Below are 22,345 nucleotides of genomic sequence, written 5' to 3'. Positions count from 1 at the left end.
GCAACCACGAAACTGATATGGTCCCTGGTGAAAATGAGTTTGACACCCCTCGCCTAGACTATTTATAGAGAATCCTTTAAATTGTTACATAAGAAATGCATGAAACATATTTTATTTGACTTATTTTGTTTTAAATAAATTTCTCATGTTAAAATTATTTTTGTGTTACTGCTTTAAATTTAACCCCATATTTATATATGTAATGTCATATATGCCAAATAGGAGAGTGTTACATATGAATCTAGTCAATTATTCATAGATAGCACATAGCTGGGTCTTGGATTTTATCTAAGCTGAAAATCTTTGCCTTTTATTTACAGTGCTTAGCCAGTTATATTTAATGCAATTATCTGTATGGTTGGGCTTAATTTCTCATTCTGCTTTTGTTTGCTTCATCTATAGGATATTGTTAAAAATGATTGTTTTTATCTGCACTGTTGTCTAATTACCTGTACTTTTTTCTGTTAATGGTTGCTCTAAGGTTTATAATATATATCTTTAATTTATCACAGTCTACCTTTAAATAATATTACTTTATGTCATTATAGAGTAAGAACCATGTATGACAACAGTATACTTCTATTTCTTCCTCCTGACCTTTGTGTTATTGTTGCCATACATTTTACCTTTGTATGTGTGAAATCCTTTGCAATACACTTTTATTATTTTTGCTTTAGTCAGTCAATTAATTTTTTAAGTCAGGTTTATTGAGTTACAATGTACATACAATATAATTTACTCTTTTAAGGTATAGAGTTCTTTATTTTTTTGCAAGTGTTAAACATCATTTAACTGCTACCATACTCAAGATAAAGGATACTTTTAACACCCCCCACTACCACTACCAAATTTTTCTATGCCTCTTTTTAAGTGATCTCTCACCCTCCACCCCTGATAACTGCTGATCAGATTTCTGTCTTTATAAGCTTGCCTCTTCCACAGGGTTGTGTAAGTGGAATCATATATTACATAGCCTTTTGTGTTTGGCTTCTTTCATTTAGCATAATGCTTTTGAGATTCACCCACGGGATTGCAGGTAACAGTAATTTGTTTCTTTGTTTTGCTGAGTAGTATTTCATTGTATGGATGTACCACAATTTGTTTTTCTGTCACCAGTTGATGGTACTTTGGGTTGTTTACAGTTTTTGTAGTGATTATGAGTAAAGCTGTTCTAAATATCTGTATACTGCTGTTTTTGTGGACATGCTTTCATTTCTTTTGGATAAATACCTAGCAATGGGATGTCTATGTTGGATAATAAATGAATATCTAACTTTATAAGAAACTGCCACAGAGTTTTCCAAAATGGTTGCGCCATTTTTGTATTTTCATTAGCAATGGGCTCCATTGTTCCATAACCTCACCTGCACTTAACATTGTTAGTTTACTTTATAAAATGAGTGATTCTAGTAGATTTACAGTACCATCTTATTAGGATTTAAATTTGCCTTTCCCTAATGACTAATATTTTGAGAAGTTTTTCATTGCTCAGTTGTCACCCAAATCTTTTTGAAGCAGTATCTTTGAAAATGTTTTGCCTATATTTTATTAAATTGAGTTTTTAATGTATTCTAGATATAAGTCCATTATCTGATGTATACTATATAAATATTTCTCCCAGAATGGACATTTTCCTAACAATGTCTTTCAAAAAGCAGAAGTTTTTAATTGTAATGAAATTCAGTAGGTCAATTTTTTAATTTTATGGTATATGTTTTTAACCCAAGTTCAGAGAGTATTTCTCATAGATTTTTGGTTTTGGGTTCTATATTTAGGCCCATACTAGGTCCATTTCAGCTTTATTTTTATGTGTGGTATGATAGTGTGAGGTAAGAGTTGAGGTGTATTGTTTTGCACAGAGCTCTAATTGTTCATGACTATGTTTACAGGAAATTACAAAGTGAGACAAATTTTTGTTACAGTTCTCTATGTAGTTATCATTTCTGACATAGTTCATTCCATTGGTAAATCTAATTTTATCTAGTATTATTTTCTTCTACCTAAAGTTCTTTTTTAACATTTCTTGTAGTGTGGATCTGCTGTTGATACATTCTCTCCCAGCTTTTGTTTGTCTGAAAACGTTTTCATTTTACTTTCATGTTAGAAGGATAGATTTCTCTTAGTATTCTGGCAGTTTTTTTCTCTCACCAGTATCTTAAAGGTGTAGCTTCATACTCTTTGAATTTGCATAAATTCTAGTGAAGATTTTGCTGTCACTCTTATTTTTCTCCCCTCTATGTGTATTGTGTCACTTCCCCTGCTCTGGCTGCTTTTAAGATCTTTATTACTGTTTTGCAGTAATTTGATTATGATGTGCCTTGCAACTTCTTTATTTAGTTTCTGTTTCTTTTGCTTGTGCTTTTTGAAATTTTTGGCTCTATGTGTTTATAGTCCCCCCACCCCCAAATTTGGAAAACTTGTCTATATTCCTTATTCTCTTTCTCTTTTCTTTTGGGATTCTACTTACATGTATACTACATTACTTGATAGTCTATTTAAAATTTTTTTCTTTGAGTACTTGAACTTGAATCTTTTATTTCTATTGTTATAGTTTCAAGTTCAACTGTTAGCCCAATTCAATCCAATCCAGGGTTTTTTTATTGTAAATATTTTCCTTCCCTAGAAGTTGTATCTTTTGCATGTATTTCATTTTCTTAACATGTTCATATTTTTCTCTATATTTTTGAAGGTATGAAGCACATTTTTAATAGCTGTTTTAACATTTTTCTAATGAACCATAATACTGAGCATCTTTTTTATGTGCTTATTGGCCATCTGTATATATTCTCTGTGAAATATATATTCAGATCTTTTGCTCATTCTAAAATTGGTTTGTCTTTTCATTGTTATATTGTTAAAGCTTCTTATATATCGTGGGTACTAGAACCTTATTAGATATATAATTTGCAAATATTTTTCCCCTTTTGTGAGTTTTACTTTTTTGATAGTGTCATTTGATACATAAATGTGTTTTAATGAAGTCCATTGTGTCTAATTTTTCTTTTGTCATTTGTTTTTTTGGTGTCACACCTAAAAGAATTATTGCCAAATCCAAAGCCATGAAGATATATTCCTACATTTTATTTTAAGAGTTTTATAGTTTTAGTTCTTACACATGAATCTTTGGTTTATTTTGAATTAATTTTTTTACATATATACTGTGCTGCAAGGATATTTTACATGTGCATATCCAGTTTTCATGACAATATTTGTTGAAGAGACTATTCTTTCCCTATTGAGTGGCCTTGCCACCCTTTTCAAAAATCAGTTGACCATACATGCATACTTTAATTTTAGGCTTTTATTTTCTATTTCATATATTTATATGTCTCACTTATGCAGTACCACACTGTTGGGATTACTGTAACTTCGTAGTAAATTTTGAAATAGAAAATTGTGAGTCCTCCAACTTAGTTCTTATTTTTCAAGATTGTTTTGGATATTCAGGGTCCCTTACAATTTCATATAAATTTTAATATCTACTTTTCCATTTCTGCAAAAAAAAATCACTGGATTTGGATAGGGATTGTATTGAATCTATAGTTTTATTTCGGAGTATTTTAGTCTTAACAATATTAAGTGTTGCAATCTATGAACGCAGGATGTCTTTCTATTTTTTAGGTCTTTTCAAATTTCTTTCTGTAATGTTTTGTGAAGCTTACTTTTAAGTGAGGCTTAATTTTAAGCTTTTAAGTGAGGTAGCATGTAGTAGTTATAGTTTAGGCCCAGTACTTGATGGGACCTTTTTGATGACTCTTCTCAATGTATATGTAATACAAGTTTTTTTTTTTTTAATGTGGCTAGAGGGAATGGGAACTATTCTCAGCCTTGTGTGGGTTCCATACATTTTCGAACATATTGCTTTCCAGTGATTATTTTCCCAGAGTAGGGTAATTTCTTCTAACCTATGTGCAGATCTCTATTCAAAGACTGAATGATGAGACCACTCTGCACGTCTCTGAATCACTTTCTCTGCACAGCATTTTTTGAAGTACTCTTCTCTGTTGATTCTAGCCTTATTAGTCTATCTGATATTCCATGTTTCATTAATTCAACTAGACCTCTGGGTTCTGTTTGTGATCTCCTTTCAGCACTGTGGCCTCAAGACTCCAGGAACAATTTTAGGCTCACCTAATTTGCTTTCCTTGTTTTTAGGGATTATAGTCCTACACCACTTATTGTTCAGTTTGTAAAAATCATAATTTCATATATTTTGGTTTTTTTTAGTTATTTAAGGATGAAGAGAAATATAGTCCTTATTACTCCACCATTGTCAGAAGTAGAAGTTGTCAATCACTGTATCAAAGCAAAGTCAAGTTGAACTTTCATTGGTGTAAAATGAAAAGAAGAATATCGTTTAAAAATTTTTTTAATTAAGTTTTTTACTTTTATTTATTTTTTTATTTTACTTTTTTTTCTTACTCCATGTCCCCCCCATTCACAGTACAGACCAGGCAAAGGACCTGGGCTGATGTGTATATGGGGTGGGTTTACTCTGCCTCCTCTTTCTGTACAGGCGGTGTAAGAACACAGCCTGTGGTAAGCACCAGGAGGCCAAAAGGAGAACATCTTAATTCTTGTGTAGTATCTGGATAAGTTTAGGAAGCCTCTTTAATGAATTTATTATAGAAGTTGAATTCATCTTTAGTGCTAGTTAGTTATTTAATGAAATTTTTATTGTGTCGTTTTATAGTAAGTACTAGCTTAATGACACAGTAAATGTCTACAGTGTTAAAACAAACTTCAACCTTAAAACCATATAGCGTTCTAATGGAGTAGATGAAAGGTGTATGTGATAAATGAAATGTGAGATGTCATCTTAAACTCTCTGTGCTTCACTTTATTCATCTCTAAAATGAAGAAAATTATAGGTGTTTGATATATGTAATATGACATATGTAATGTGTTTAGGACAGTGCCAGGCATGTACTAGGTACTATATGAGTGTGAACCATTATTATTATCTTAATCATAATCACTTTATTATTATATAGGGAGGCTTGGGAGGAATTATATCATGAAATTTAAAGCTGTGAGAATATTTATCCAATTGTATATCATATTATGCCTGGGTACTCATTTTTAGTATCATTGGCATGAGGAGTTAAAGATGCAGCCTAGAATTAGGGCTAGTAAAAAGCTCAACAAGTGTTTTGGTTTTGTGAAACTTATATGTTAACTAGCAAACATTCTCCTCTTAGATCTATAGTGTCAGAACTAAAAGGAAATTAGGCTGAGGTTTTTTATTAGGTTAGAGATGAAAAGATCTATACCATAGCCACTCAGATTTTAAATAGAGGCTCAAATTAATGATATTGTTAAATTCTAAGAGTGGTAGTATAGACAAAATTTGGGCAAAACTATATGCTGGCTTATATTGGTCTACACAGTAAAGGTATTCCTAGAAAGTTTAATGTTCATTCTATTTGGTTAGTTAAAATTACTTCACAGGTTAGTGTGGAGGGATGCACTACTAAAAAACATGTTTTGAGGTGAAGAGCTCCTTAAGAATAGACATTACCTGGCATATTAGTAAGTGATCAATATTTCTACTTAATTAATTTTGAAAGTTTTCTTACAGTGAAGGGACTGTGTATATAGACTGCTCTTGAAAAAATGTTATAACTTTCCAGAAGTGGATTTAGTATAAATATTAGCCATCCTTTACCAATTACTGGTCCTTGATGTTGAAAAAAGTACTCCACTGAATTGATCATGGTCTTTAAAATAAAATTTGTTTGTTGAACAAACTTTTGAATTCTAATGGTGCAGAGCATTGAGGTTACTTTAGAAAGGAGTGTTTTTATTTATGTTATAAGAGGATTGGATAATATTTGTTTTAGCATAACTGAATTGAAACTTGGCTGTATAACTGATTCTGAAATCTTTTTTTGTTGTTTCATATATAACTGGAGGTATTAAAATTCTTGGTAAATTTTTACCTTGGTAAATTCGTGGGACAGGTTTGTTCTGGGAGATTTTTCTTGTGACTCAATAGTTAACAGTTCAAACAGCTGCTTGCATAATGTTCTTTACACATTACTTTTTAGAAAGACCCTAGTGATGATATATTCAGGAAACAAACATCAGTGTCTCAAAATTAAAGGACTAATGTACTAACCAATATGCTGCTCTTCAATGTATAGTCAACTCTCATCATTTTGAAAATCACTGTATTATAAAAACATTGATGTCTCTGGCTTAGGTTAAAGATAATCTCTAACCTAAAAAAGTCAATACTCAGCTTATATCTTCTACAGAAACTTGCCCCTTTTTGGCAGCTTCATGGACATTAGTGCCATGGCTATAACTTTATTGATCAGGGTTCCTCTGACAGGGCCTTTGTAGAAGAAGAAAAAAAAAGGTGACATCAAGGCTCTTGGAACTGCTGCTGCAAATCCTCCTTCCTATTGGAGTAAGAGTGAAGTGAGCGTCAGGAGACATTTTACTTTTGGGATCTCCAGATAGAACTCAGTGAATATTTTCTCCTTTTTTTAAAGTTTATTTTATTGATTATGCTAATATAATTTTCCCATTTTTTTCTCCTTTTTATCTCCCCTCTACCTTGCAACCCGGCATCCTCCAGCATTCCCCTCCCCTTAGTTCATGTCCATGGGTTGTACATAAAAGTTCTTGTCGTCTCTGTTTCCTATACTATTCTTAACCTCCTTCTGTCTATATTATGCCTACCAATTATGCTTCTTATTCCCTGTAACTTTCCCCACCCCCTTTTTCCCTCCCTCTCCCCACTGATAATCCTTTATGTGATCTCCATTTCTCTGGTTCTGTTCCTGTTTTAATTGTTTGCTTAGTTTTTGTTTTTGTTTTTTAGATGCTGTTATAGATAGTCATGAGTCTGTTGTCATTTTACTTTTTTAAATCTTCTATTTCTTAGATAAGTCCCTTTAAAATTTCATATAATAAGGGCTTGGCGATAATGAACTCCTTTAACTTGAACTTATCTGAGAAGCACTTTATTTGTCCTTCCATTCTGAATGATAGCTTTGCCGGATAGCGCAATCTTAGATGTATGTCCTTGCCTTTCTTGACTTCAAATACTTTTTTCCAGCCCCTTCTCACCTGTAAGGTTTCTTTTGAAAAATTATCTGATAGTTTTATAGGAATTCTTTTGTAGGTAACTGTCTCCTTTTCTCTTGTAGCTTTTAAGATTCTCTCCTTATCTTTAATCTTGAGTAACTTAATTATGATGTGCCTTGGTGTATTCCTCCTGGGGTTCAATTTCTTTGGGAATCTCTGGGCTTCCTGGACTTCCTAAAGTCTGTTCCCTTTGACAGATTGGGGAAGTTTTCCTTCATTATTTGTTCAAATAAGTCTTCAGTTTCTTGCCCTTTCTCTTCTCCTTCTGGCATTCCTAGTTTCAGATGTTGGAACATTTAAAGATGTCCTGGAGGTTCCTAAGGAGGTTCCTCTCCTTATTGTTTTGAATTCTTCTTTCTTCATTTTGTTCTGGTTGGATGTTTATTTCTTCCTTTTGATCCAAATCTTTTATTTAAGTCCCAGTTTCCTTTCTTTCACTGTTGGTTCCCTGTATATTTTGCTTTATTTCACTTTGTGTAGTCTTCATTTCTTCCTTCATTTTGCAACTGAGCTCAATCAATTTTGTGAGCATCCTGATTACCAGTGTTTTGAACTCTGCATCAGATAGATTATCTAGCTCCTTGTTGCTTAGTTGTTTTTCTGATGTTTTGATCTGTTCTTTCATTTGGGCCATGTTTCTTTGTTTCCACGCATCTGTCATGTTGTAAGAGGGCAGAGACTTGGGGCCTAGTGGGGGCCTAAGAGGGCCCCACTAGGGTGGGGCAACCCTCTTTGCTGTACTGTGGTGTTGTCTGTGGGGAGAGGGGTCAGAGAGGGAACAGTGCCACTTGCTGACTCTGCACTAGCCCCACTTTCCAACAAATTCCCTGTGAGACTGGAAGTTTCTCCCACCTTTGCAACCCCTCCAGTATTTTACAACTAGAGGTTTTTTGAGTCTTGCGTTTTCTGTCCACTAGCCCCACCTGGCCTGTGCTGTTCTGCCACCTTGCTGCGGGTCCTCTCTGCCCAGGCTGCCTGTCTCCGCCCGTCTTACCAGTCTGGGTGAATGTTTCTTTAACTCCTTGGTCATCACAGTTTAATGCAGTTTGACTTTATGGCAGCTCTGGTTGTTTATTGTTTTTAAATTGGTTGCTGTCCTTCTTTTGGTTGTGCGCGGAAGTGAAACATTTCTACCTATGCCTCTGTCTTGGTTGGAACTCCTGTTCCCAACTGTTTTGAAACATTTAGTCAGCACTATTATTATTTTGTATGTACAGGAATGACTTCAGTATTCCCACATGTTGATGATCAGCTTCTTTATTTATCATTTTTTTCATCATCACCCAAGGACATTTTTTTTCATCACTGGGTTGAGAGTTCCATCCCCACTCCAGGCGCACATGAGTGTCAATGCTTCTTTCTCACATCGATGTTTCTCTCTCTCTCCCTTCTCTCTCCCTTTCTCTCTCCCTCAGAGGTTTTCTAGTTATGTCAGGGCAACATCTTTTCTCAGCTTTTCTAGATCAGAGAATGAATAGCTCCTCAATTTCAGGACATATGGCTTGTTCTGCTGAAGGGAAGAAAGCATATAATGAGGGAGTTAACAAGGGCTGATATTTTTTACAACATTTTAAAGAGGTAAAAAACCTCTTTAAACACCAGGAACAGCTTAAATAGTTCACTCAGCCTGAGGGGCCCATGAGGACATTTCCCTGTGAGACATGTTTTATCCCCGTTTCACCCAGACAGTGGGCATGACGGGTGTCCCAGGCAAACATGTGCTGTCTCCAGGCCTCGTGGCCATCCTCCTATGGCCTTCGGCCCAAAGGGTCTGGCAGTCCCCAGTACCCACGGGAGGCTGAAACCGGAAGGTCAATGCATATTTTCTTGTGAAAATTAAACTATTACAATCCAGTGCTCAGTTATGCTATGAGTGGAATGGAATAGGACTCTAAGCACTATGAGAAAGTGCCTTCCACATTCTAAGAACTTGAAGAACTAAATTCATTTGTGTATTTTTGTTTCCTATGGGAAATATAGGACTGTCTACAATCCAAAAATTATAGAACTTCCTTATTTTAGAACTGGAAGAGACCTCGGTAGTCATCTATTTCAAATTTATTTTAGAGATAAGGATACAAAATTCTAGAAGAAACTTAAGTCCAATTTGACTGGAAAAATATGATCCCATAGGATTGAGCTTTTAAAACATTAAAAAAATCAATTTTATCTACAAGCTTATTTATTTTAGCTTCCAAGATTCTCAATTTAAACAATTTTCATAGTTCCATAATGTACAAGCCTAAGCATTCATCATTTGAGAAATTGTAGGTTTCTTTGTATGAGGACTTTTCCATCAGTAACAAATTTTTATTTATTTATTTATTTATTAATATGTTTTATTGATTATGCCATTACAGTTGTCGCATTTATTCCACTTCATTCCCCTTCACCCTGCACACCCACTCCCCCCATTCCCTCCCTTCAGTTCATGTCCATATGTGTCACAAGTTCTTTAGATTCTATATTTCCCATACTATTCTTGTCCTCCCCCTGTCTATTTTCTACCTACTGTCTATGCTACTTAGTTTCTGTACCTTGTACCCCCTTTTCCTCCTCCCACTCCCCTGTTGCTAACCCTCCATGTGATCTCCATTTCTATGGTTCTGCCCCTGATCTCGCTGTCTGCTTAGTTTGCTTTTGTTTTAGGTGTGGGTCTTAATAACTGTTAGTTTGCTATTCTTTCACTGTTCATATTTTTATCTTCTTTTTCTTAGATAAGTCCTTTAACATTTCATATAATAAGGGCTTGGTGATGATGAACTCCTTGAACTTGACCTTATCTGAGAAGTGCTTTATCTGCCCTTCCATTCTAAATGAAAGCTTTGCTGGATAGAGCAATCTTGGATGTAGGTGTTTGGATTTTGTGACTTGGAATACTTCTTTCCAGCCCCTTCTTGCCTGTAAGGTCTCTTTTGAGAAATCAGCTGACAGTCTGATGCGAACTCCTTTGTAGGTGACTGTCCCCTTATCTCTTGCTGCTTCTAGGATTCTCTCCTTCATTTTAATCTTGGCTAATATAATTATGATGTGCCTTGGTGTGTTCCTTCTTGGGTTCAACTGGTTTGGGACTCTCTGAGCTTCCTGGACTTCCTGGGAGTCTATTTCCTTTTCTAGATCGGGGAAGTTCTTTTTTATTATTTGCTCAAATAAGTTTTCCACTTGTTGCTGTTCCTCTTCCCCTCCTGGTACCCCTATAATTTGAATGTTGGCACATTTAAAGATGTCCTGGAGGTTCCTAAGCCTCTCCTCATTTTTTTGAATTCTTGTTTCTTCATTGTTTTTTGTTTGGTTGTTTCTTTCTTCCTTCTGTCCATTCCATTGATCTGAGTCCCAGTTTCCTTCCCATCACTATTGGTTCCCTGTGCATTTTTCTTGATTTCAGTTAGTGAAGCCTTCATTTTTTCATCTAACTTGTGAGTAAAATCAACCAGTTCTGTGCATCCTGATCACCAGTGTTTTGAACTGTGTATCTGTTAGGTTGGCTATCTCTTGGTCGCTTAGAAGTATTGACTCTCGGGCTTTGAGCTGTTCTTCTTCTTGAGCCATAATGTTTTGGTCTTCTGTTTGCACTTGTTATGTATGAGGGGCGAAGCCTTAGGTGTTCACCAGGGTGGGGCAACCCAGGTGCCTGGGTTGTGATGCTATATGTGGGGGCGGGGTCAGAGAGGGGCAATGGCATTTTTTTTCTGCTCTCTCTCGGATTTTGGTCCCCTCTGCTGCTTCACAGAAGCAAATTGGGCCCTTCTGATGCTAGTTCCCAGAGATCTGGAGGGCTTATGCACCCTCCAGATCTCTGTGGGTCTCTCCAACAAAATCTCTGTGAGTCTGGGAGCCTCTCCTGGTACCTCAACCCCTGAAAGTTTTTCCATTTGGTGCTTTTAGGCTTTAATTCCCGGTGTTGGGGCCCTGGGTTGCTCTTACTGTGGTTTATCTTACTGCTCACTCCTTTGCTTGGTTTATCTGTGTGAGAATGTGTGACTGCGGTCAGCCAGCTGCCTTGCGCCCTCACTGGGTCTGCCCATTGCCACCCTGTGCCAGGGATCTGCTAACCACTGCCTGTGCACCTAGGTCAGTCTGGCCACTTTTTTCTGCATGACCCCTCTCTGCCAGCTGCTGACTCCGCCCCTCTTACTGGTCTGGATGAATGGTTCGTTGTTGTTGGACTTCCATACAGTTTAATTTTCTCTGTTTGGTTCAGTTCTGGTTTTTAAATATTTGTTGTTCATAAACTTGTTTTGCGAGGAGGTACAGTGTTTCCACCTATGCTTCCATCTTGGCTGGAAGTCTCACTAACCGATTTTATATGCTATATAGATTAAAAGATGGTAAGACTATATATTTTATTGGTTGTATGTTCTTTGCTGTGTTGTTTTATCAATTGTGTTAATATAGAGTTGAAAATGTACTATGATGAGCAAATAATTGCCTTAAATGGCTAGTTATTGCTCCTGATTTGATTTATTTTAAAATTTCTAATTATGTGTTTACTTGGACTTTATGTGCTTTTTGATCTTTATGTGGTTTATTATGTTAAGGTAGACAAGAGAAAAACATGTGCTCAACAAATGTAGTGTTATTGGTTTTCAAAAACTGATCATAATTCAAAATTATTTTTAAAACTTCATTTTTAGTTTTGTGATTTTTTTCTTGATAGCTTGTAGGACTCATATGTTTATTTAAAAATGACATTTGAAGAAATTTGTTTTTGCAAAATGACATATTATTATTTTCCTTTTATATCTCTCTCCTGCTCAAACATGTACCCTAATAAGATAAAACAAAAAGTCAGAGATGTTAATATTATAGTGACGTCAAAAATTTCATGATTTCAATGAGGGTAAACTAACATCTTTTTCACTTTACACATCTCATTCTGAGGATGAAACTGTAGCAAGTGCTACTAAAAAAGAGTGACAGGGAGTCAATAGGTGAGTTTTAAGCTTGATTTTCACTTTTGACTTCTTCAGAATTTAAATATCAGAATGACTTGTGAGATTTCAAGATTCAAGTGTTTGCTGGTCTTAGTCCTTTTCACTGAGCTTTCTATTAATCCTCCCGCTTACCTAATTTTAGGAATGTACAGTTTTTCAGCCATCTTGGTCATATAGCATCTTACCCAGTCTCACAGATTAAATTATTTGTAAATTATATAAATATTAAAGGTATATTCATTTAGTTTTATTTTATTTTTTTAATTAAATTTTATTTAGTTACTTTTCAAGTACATTATTTTTATCATTTAGTTTTAAATATTATTTTTCCACTGCAAGTTACTGACATATGCTTTTCATCTATGTTTAACATTTTTATGATTTTTTTTTGCTGAAAGAATATAATCAGTATGCTAAGGGTTATGTTTTAAACAGATAAAAATATATAATTTTATGTTTAAGTATTTTTTGATGTAGGCATCAATATTAAATGAAATTCTAATTCAGTGATTTCATTTTCTTGAAAGTATTTCTATCAGAAATTCATATTGTAGTTGTATTATGCTGAACATGATGAAATGTTCTCTTCTTTGTTTTGTCCTTATTGCAGCAATCACTGAAACATTCAAAGTTTAATTTAAACTGAACTGTTTCTCCAGAGAATAAACAGAATATCTCACCTGTGAAGGGTGATTACACTTTGTGAATTTGTTCTAAGACCATTGTAATTTATAACTCACAGCACTGTATGCCTGAAGCTAAAAGCATTGGTATATGATATTGTAAAAGAGAGGATATTTTTGAACCCTATCAGTGTCTCATTGAGACCAGAAATTGATTTTAAGACTTTGTTTTATTTGGACTTATAGTTCAAAATATATCTAGTTCTGTTTTTATAAAGTAATTTCACTAAATTATTCTGGAATATATGCTTTTATTCTAAATAATTTTGAATTATGATATAGTGGTTATGTTGTAAGTAAGACTGAGCAACAGGGCTTTGCTAAGGAGAGTATAGGAATCCACAGGTTTCTTTCATTATTAAGTGAACTAGATTACTACTAGATCTAGTACTACTAGATTGTACATTAGACACCTGGATTGAAAGATTTTTTACAGAACCAAGTAAAGTTTTCTGATTTTGGAGAATTGAATTTAGAGCTCATTGCAAATGAGATTTAGGTGATGGATTATGAGCCAGTTAGTAAGTTTGATTTTAGTTTTTGACCATGTTTTGAATTAAAAGAAGTAATTGGATATAAACACCTTTCTGAATAGAGCAGTGTTTACAGAGGATTCCTTGGGTACTAGTTCACTTGTCAATTTTATTTATTAATTTGAAGAGAAAGTATACAGGGAAACATGTTGTTTCCTTGGAATAAGAAGCCCATTCTAAGCCTTTTCATGTAGTAAAATGCTAACCCAGAATGGATAATCTATAAAAAATATCAAAGATAGGTAAATAGGATGAAACTGTCAAAAAATCTCCACTTGCTCAAGGTGGAAATACTTCCCATTTTTATTCTTGTTTAATACAAAGACAATAAAGCTTTATCTCTTACTTATTACTTAGAATAAGCAGAATTACTTTAAAGGTTTTTGTGTATATGTGCCAAAAAAATAAGAGAAATGCTGGATATTATCAGTAAAGGTATTAGAATACAGCAGAATCTTGGCCTTAAGCAACACATTATAGTAGCCAGACTAAAAATCCAGATTTAAAAATAAAATTACATTTCCATACCTGACTGTCATGGCTTAGGTGATTGGAGCGTTGTGCTGTAGCCAAAAGGTTGTGGGTTTTATTCCTGGTCAGGGCAAATGCCTAGGCTGTGGGTTGGATCCCCAGTCCTGGTATGGCGTGTACAATCATCTGTCCAGTTGCGTGAGCACCCTGTCCATGTGCCTTTGGGAGGCAACCCATCTATGCTTCCCTCTTGCATGATGTTTTTCTCTCTCCCTCTCTCTTTCTCTTCCTCTCTCTCTAAAAAGCAGTGAAAAATGTCATCGGGTGAGGATAAAAAAATTTTGCATTTCCAGAAAGAAACTGAAACAGAAGAAATCCAGAAAATTATTAGGAAGTGTGAATTAATTCACATCAATATAAACTAAAAACATAACTTTGATGTTGGAAAGATTAAGACTGAGAGTAGATTTGATTTATAAATACTCATGAAGACTATATACAAAGAGAAGATGGATTTAGTTACCATTATGGGTCTCCCTGCCTGAACCACAGCCCCTGCCCTGCAATCTTCAATTGTTTATGTAGAAGATTTGAAACACAGTTTAGAGAATGGGCTTTGAATTTGAAGATTTGGATTTATGCCCAGATTCCCAAACTAAACAGCTATATGACTTTAAACTTCCTCATTAAAAAAATTAGAATATCCCATAGGTTGAGATATATGAGGTCTCTCCAGAAAAAGGCCAGCCATTGTTAATATAATGAAAATGGTTTGTGCAACATTGATGTAACCTGGAAGCCAAGGAGAGTGGACTGGAATGTGAATGTGTGAACAATGACGACTTCACTGTACTAGTCAGAGGGGGTGGTAGCCGTCACTGAGTGAGCATGTGTACTGTGTGGCTATTGCATTCAAAATGACTGAGTGAGTAGAGCAACGAATCTGAACCAGATTTTGTGTTAAGCTTGAACATTTCTCCATGGAAACAATTTGGATGATTCAGAGGGCTGCAGCTATGGGCAACTGGTGATTGGCAGCTTAATCACAACACATCCATTCATGCATCATGTCTCATGCAGGGTTTTTGGTGAAACATCAAATCACCCAGGTGACTCAGCCCCCCTACAGCCCAGATTTGATGCCCTGAGACTTCTGGCTTTTCCCAAAACTAAAATCACCTTTTAAAGGGAAGAGATTTCAGACCCTTGATGTGATTCAGGAAAATATGATGGGACAGCTGTAGGAGATTGGGAGAACCGTGTGAAGTCCCAAGGTGCCTACTGTAAAGGGGACTGAGGTGTCATTGTCTTATGTACAATGTTTCTTGTATCTTGTATTGTCTTCAATAAATGTTTCTATTTTTCATATTACATGGCTGGATATCTTCTGGACAGACCTGTATATGTTAAATTAGTTATAACATGAGTTGAAAAACCTGACACAAAGTAGAACTTGATAAAAGCAGATTGAGTGAGATCATGTGCTCATCTCAAATCCTTTTCAGACTCACGTTCTTTTCAGGAGGGTTCTCAACCTGCTACCCATGGGTATGAATTGAAGTCTGTAATGCTCACCTTTTAGCACTTGCTTCTTTTGACTCATCCCTTGCTTACCTAGGTGGGTTTTATCTTCAGATACTGTTTTTCTTAGATGCAAACTTCCCAATTATTGATATGTTTTTATATACATGTTTAGACTTTGTTGCTTTTATACTTGAAGGGTAACTTGGCTGAGTATACACTATTGGGCCACACTTTTAGGATTCTAGAATTTTCTCTGCTTTTTTCCAGGCATTTAATGTTGTTAAGGCAAAGGCTGAGGTTAGCCACAACCCCTTCCATTTCGAACTTTCTAGATTTTTTTTTGTAAACCTTTAAAGTACAAAGTTTATCAGATTGTATTTTGGCACTAATAGTTATATTTTACTTTTTCCTGGGGACATGAATTACTTTCTTTTACTATTTATAAGTAATTTTTTTGGTGCAGGTTCATTTAAAATATTTTTCTTCTTTAAAATCAGTACTTATAAATGTTGCATCTCCATTGTTTTCCTAATGATCACTTTTATATTCAATACTTCCTGTTCATTTTATTCATTTCTTTTTAAATTATTTCTCTAATCTTCCCTCTATGCCCTAGTTTCAGGTGATAAAACAATTTTTTTCTACATCTAGTGAGAGTTTTATCTATGTAATGGCTTAATTTTCCTTCTTTCTTTCTTGAGGTCTGCCAGCTCACTTTTCAACTACTATTATCTCTTCTTTGGTCTCTTTATCTTTTCTCTGAGGTATTTTTTCCCCCACAGAGATCATGTTATTGTTTGCCTTTTTTTCTTGAGACTGAGGAGAAATATTGTCTTGAGCAAGGGAGCAAGTGAAGAAATCATTATTCTTTTAATGTGTGATCTTTGTCTTTAATATCTCATTTTTTCATTATATATGTATATGTAGATCCTGCCTAATTTCTTTCTTACTGCTCATCTTCAGATGGGGACATAGTTAGATTGGATATTTAATTGCTGAAAAACAATATAAGAGGGATAGTATAGAGTGAATTGGAGGCAGTCTCAGCAGCTTTAAAATTGGCCTTTTTGTTGTCTTGAAAAGCTTTATTTATTTATTTATTTATTTATTTATTTACAATTGGCTTATATCTCTTAGTTTCTGCTCTTAGAAGTTTGGTGTGGCTTACAACGAAGCACCTAAAGTCAGGCTATCTGTGCAGTGATCTGGTCATCTCTGCTTCCTTCCCTCACCTCAGGCAACATTTTAGTAGATGAGATAATAGACAAGATGGTATAGCTGCATGTTTCTTCCTTACTTAACTCAACTTCACCTGCAGTTTCTCGTTGTGGAACTGGGTCTTCACAGGGTATTTCCTACTACTTCTGCTGTCTCTCATGCACGTAAATCTTACCACTTTAATCAGAGGATCATTTGATATTCTTTTAGACCGTGGTACTTATTTTTAGAGAAATTTATTCTTGCTTGAGGCCTGAAGAGATAGGTGTCATTTTATAGTTATTTTCCTTTATTCTCATTTAGATATTAATATAGTTAGCATGTATTCTTCATTTTGTGGTTTGAGCTTATAGGTATGGATTTCATTGCTTCATTAAGGATCCACCCCCCATCCCCATTTTTTGTTCATTTTTGGTTGGGCAAAGAGTTTAGAAAAAATTGCTTTTACTCCTTCACCTTTGACCAGAATTCTAAATTGTCTTTTAAAAAATATTTATGTGCTTTACTCTTTTTAAGCCAGTGAAACATTTTCTAACACTTATTGAGTGTCTGTCATGTACTAAGTCTTGTTCAGTGAGGTTTATATAACTATTATCTCTCCCTCTCTTTTTTTAAATGAGTTTGACACCCTTGTTTTTAAAAAGATTTTATTTATTTATTTTTAGAGAGAGGGGAAGGGAAGGACAAAGAGGGAGAGAAACATCAATGTATGGTTGCCTTTCACATGCCCCGAACTGGGGACCTGGCTGCAACCCAGGCATGTGTCCTAGACTGGGAATTGAACCGGCAACCTTTTGGTTCACAGGCCTGTGCTCAACCCACTGAGCAACACCAGCCAGAGCTAACTATTATCTCTCTTAATCTCAAAAATATCCTATATGTTTTTGGTATTACCTCATTTAAAAATAATTTTAAAAATATGGTTCAGAGAAGTAAAATGTCCAAGGTCACACAGAAGATCTAGAATTAAAACTCAGTATTGGACTCCAAAGGTAATTTTTTTTTTTGCTATACCCCATCTAGTCACTCTGTATAATCACAAATTTTAAATGAGATTTTATGCATATTTCATAGTTGTATTTCTTACTGCCACCTTTTGGCTAATTTGAATTTGACAAGTGTATTCATATATATGACATATACCCACAAATATAGTTTTTCTCCCCTTTGTGTTATCTGTAAATGGGAGCGGTGAAACTTTAGAATAATTATTTATTAGAATAGTCCACTGGTGCCTGAGCGTGAAGAAGATAATATTTTTGAGAATGATTACTTTTATAGCAGGTGATCCTTGTTCATCTATCATGTGATTTATTTGACATTTTGAACTGCAGAAAAATATCCAAAGCCATGTGAGTTAAATATAGCTTAGTCATTGTTATGGAAGATTATGAATAGTTAGCTGCGTAGAAACATTTAAGGATAAAGTAGGTGGGATCAAAGAGGAGAATAATCAGGCCCAACTAACTGGCTGCTCCAGTTTTCTTTTCATATCTGGTAAATATTTGCTTGTCTTTCTATAAAAAAATTTCCCCATTGTGTTCTAGAGTAACAAGATCTTGAAATGCACACAAACAAAATAGCATGGCACATTTGCACGTGGCTTAGTGATGGGCTGTACTACTTAGAGATGGCTTGCTTTTTCTCTAGTAATAGTCTAGCTATCTGGCATGGAAACCTGCTATAAGATTCTTGACTTTCTTTCTTTTTCCCCCCACTTTTTTTATTGTTATTCAACTACAGTTGTCCCCATTTACTTCCCACCACTCACCCCCACCCCACCCACCCCACCTTGCAAACTCAGTTCTACCCCTCTCCCCCTGTTGGCTTTGTCCATAAGTCCTTCACACATGTTCATTGATGATCCTTTCCCTTCTTTTCCCCATTATCCCCCTGCCTCCGCCCCTCTGGTTATTGTCGTTTTGTTCTTTATTTCAATGTCTCTGGTTATATTTTGCTTGCTTATTTGTTTTGTTGATTAGATTCCACTTATAGGTGAGATCATATGTATTTGTCTTTTACTTCTTGGCTTATTTCACTTAGCATAATGCTTTCCAGTCCCATCCATGCTGTTGCTAAGGATAGGAGTTCCTTCTTGCTTTCTGCTGTGTAGCATTCCATCATGTAAATGTACCACAGTCTTTTGATTCACTCATTTACTGATGGGCACTTAAGCTGTTTCTAGCACTTGGCTATTATAAATTGCACTGTTATGAACAATGGGATGCACAGGTTCATTTGAATTGATATTTCAGGGTTCTTAGGCTATAATCCCAGCAGTGGAATTGCTGGGTCAAAAGGCAGTTATAATTTTAGTTCTTCTGAGGAAATTCCATACAGTTTTCTACAGTGTCTGCACCAGTCTGCATTTTCACCAATAGTGTGCTAGGGTTTCCTTTTCTCCACAACCTTGCCAGCATTTGTTGTTTGTTGATTTGTTAATGATGGCCATTCTGACCAATGTGAAGTGGTATCTTCATAACTCTTAACTTTCTGTTGCAAGTACTAATGTCCTATGGTGTGCTTCTACAATTCTAAATGCTACTTAACTGGTGCTTAGAAAACTGGTGCTTTAGCCAGCTTTCTGCTGGCTAAATTATGTATCTAAACAGTTTACATTATTGAATAAAAAACCAATAACAACTGGAAGTTACATTGCTACAATACTACATTAATATTTCAAATATAATTACAACTGTGATAGAAATTGTCAGGGCAGAGCAAATCATGGTCTGAAGCCTCAAAGGTCTGACCAGATGGAAAATGACTCCTTAAATATATTGAGAGCAACTCATTCAGGTGCATTAGGGACTACATGTTTTTTCGGATTTAAAAAAGCATTGATGCCCACAAGCTAGTGACCACTCGTGACTCAAAACAGGCACTATAGTGAGTACATGGTAGTATTTAGGCAGCTACAAAAAACTGGGTGTGCACTGTTTAAAGAAAAGAGAAACACCCTAGTGCTTTACTTATGGCCTGTGAAATCAGAGGCTAAAAGTTTTCCCCTGAGGCAAGCTATTTTTGTAAGTGCTCTTGCCCAGAGAAGTACTATCAATTTCTCTTCTTATTTTCCAGTTCCTTGGGTTCTTATTCACATACCTCCTCATTGTTGTGCTCATTCCTATCTTTCTGTATGTCTGTTTTTATAGATGTTTCCCTCTTTTTACTGTACTTACATTGCACTATTTCACTTAGAAAAGTTAGTTATTGAAGTCTTTTATAGCCAATGCAGGTTTCACACAAGCACAGATTCCACCTGTTAATACTTAAAACTTGACAGAGAAAAACAGCATGTGAGTATGGGATGAGCATAAGAGCAAGGGCTGTGTAGTCACCTATTCCTGGACTTGGACCTTTATTTACGCATCTTTGGAATACCTTTGCACAAGTTATGTTGTGCAAGTTTTCTGAGCCACAATTTTCTAAAAGATGGAGATAATGCCTTTGTTACTGAATTGGTGTAAGGTGTAAATTATATGTTATGTAAAGAATGGTTAGTACAAGGATCAAAATATATTTAATCTGGCATATTGTGCTATTGATCACAATTGTTTATTCCCTCATAATTCACCTCATAATGAAGTATACTTCCTTCTCCCTATTGACTGTAGGTGTTGGCCATGCCCTTTCTGAGCTGTCTTTTAGAAGCCTTGCAAGTTTCTACCAGATCCCTTATTCCCTGTGTCCTCTCTTATAAGAGCATGTTTCAGACATAAGATGTATCCTCAGCCTGAGGTCTAGAATGAGAAGACAATACAGCAGACTTAATCTGACTTACACCCTAGAGCTGACTCATAAGCTGACTAGCTTTCACCAACATGGAGTATTAGCAGAGAAATCAGTATTTGTTGTTGTAAGTCACTGAATTTTGAGATTGTTATAGAGTATTGTACCATTTCTTTTAGCAGTTTCTGTATTTGTCAGCTTTGCTGTAGTCACAAAGAATCCTAGAGTCACAGTAGCTTTAAACAACAAACATTTATTTCTCACTTATGAGTCTTCAGGTTGGTTGTAGCTGTGCTTGGCTCTCTGGCATATGCCATTTCAATCTGTGATCCAGGTTAGGGGAGCAGCCTCTGTCTGGGACATGCTGTTCTCGTAGCAGAGGCCAGAAGTATAAAAGATTGATCCAAACTATGTAGGTGCATTTAAAGCTTCCATAAGGATGTGGTGTATGTCATATCTTCTCATATTCCATTGGTCAAGTCACCTGTCCAAGGCTGGCAGTGGGGCAGGGAAATATATTTAATTTACTGAGAGGCACTGAAGTCACATGTCAAAGAATGAGAACAGATATTTGGGAACATAATACAATTGAGCACAGTAGGCTTTTCATACATGTTAGATTTCTTCTGTTTTCTCTACTTCTCATTCCATTCTAGGTAAAACACAAATACATCTGGGAGAGGTAATAGATTAATTTAATTTCATGTAGGGTAGAAGAAGTATTAGATACTTCAGAGCATATTCCTGTTGAGGTAGAATGGCAGCAAAAAAGAATAAAATAGTTATAACAAATTGGTTAGACCCATGCAAATTGATTGTGATTCCCAGAAAGCATTCGGGAACTTTTCATCTTGGAAATGTAATTTTATAATATCAGGTTTTCAGGATCCTAAAGTGAAATGGCTGTGGCAGTAGTTATTTCTGTTTGACTGATTACCCTAGGTTGACTTTTTCCCTCTCCTCAGTGCTGTAGGAATTTTTATGAGCCTTTTTAAAGTAACTGAGATGCCAGTCAGGATGCTTGCGATGAACAGGTGATATCTCTAGTCTGGTTGTTGCCCCTGAGTGAAAAGTCTCTTTGGCCACAGGAGCTTTTTTGAATTGGCATCCACTGTACTAGGGCATGAAAGCTCATTAAAAACATTTTTATCTATTATATAACCTGCCAAAGTTTCCCTTCCCTACATTTATGCATGTCCATGGGGGTCAGAGTATCTTAGAAGGGTTCTGAGGAAACTTGAACTTAATGCCACATTTAAATTCATTTTGTGACCTTAATTTCTCTTCTCTGTTCTATGTCTTGATTTTCTTGCCACTTTTTAAATATATGAGTCTTATTTTAAGGAAACCTGATAGAGAAGATGTATTGACATTCAATAAATCAGTACCTTTTAAACTTAGTATTGCATCATGAAATTTGAAAGGTTTTCTTTAAGAAGTTTAGCTTATTGGCTATAAATTGGAAGACACAGTTAATATTACATTGCATTTTTATTCTAGCCACTGAAAATGAGAGCTCATTTATGTTTTTGTTCTTCTTTGATGCTGATTTTCTTAAAATCTGGAAAGTGGGGAGATCAATAGCCTTTCTCTCTCTTTCTTACTGGGATATGTTCTTTGCCTTCAGAAGAAAGGTGCAACAAAACTTCCATTATTGATATAGGTAAAAAGTGGAGGTCTGCTCAGATATGAATAAATTATATGGATAATTTATTGGATTTTGAATTTTCTTTTCTTACCAGCTTTTGAAGGGCTTATGTTCATGAACCGAGTTCAAGATATGGAGAGAGGGTTTTGGAAAGACAGATACACTTATTTTGCCATGAAACATTATTATTGAAAAAGTTACTGTTGTGTTTTTGAAAATAAAACACATAAGTACAGCTTTTTAACTTTTTTATTTGTTTTTTAACTTTATTTGTTTTTAAAACGGTTCCTAATGATTGAAGAAGAGATAAATGAGATGATGTGGCTCATGGCATAGCAAGTATTTCCTACCATCCTTCTTGGGAATGTGTTCCAATTCATTTCTTAGCTATGATTTTTCTGGGTGAAGTTTGTTTGCATAAGGGGTTTCCATATTTAAATTCAAAAGTCATATTACAGAGCTCCTGCTACTCAGAATAGTTTTTCTAGGCTTTGTAGGTGAAGTTAA

General features: G+C 35.2%; 1 protein-coding gene and 1 non-coding gene across 4 annotated transcripts in view; one reads left to right on the top strand and one right to left on the bottom strand.

Annotated features, from left to right (window-relative positions):
* Window positions 1–22,345, top strand: part of SOX6 (SRY-box transcription factor 6) — a 625,241-nt gene that overhangs the window by 62,889 nt on the left and 540,007 nt on the right. The gene's annotated exons all lie outside the window — the stretch shown is intronic.
* LOC119053125 (small nucleolar RNA SNORA51) lies at window positions 4,424–4,556 on the bottom strand. Its single transcript, XR_005083245.2, has one exon. It is a non-coding gene; the product is annotated as a small nucleolar RNA SNORA51 (small nucleolar RNA).

This window comes from Artibeus jamaicensis, unplaced genomic scaffold (genome assembly GCF_021234435.1).
Source record: "Artibeus jamaicensis isolate MK-2021 breed Jamaican fruit bat unplaced genomic scaffold, CSHL_Jam_final contig_797, whole genome shotgun sequence".
Taxonomy (NCBI): Eukaryota; Metazoa; Chordata; class Mammalia; order Chiroptera; family Phyllostomidae; genus Artibeus; species Artibeus jamaicensis.
Note: the sequence above shows the minus strand (reverse complement) of the source record. Positions and strands in the feature narration are given on the sequence as shown.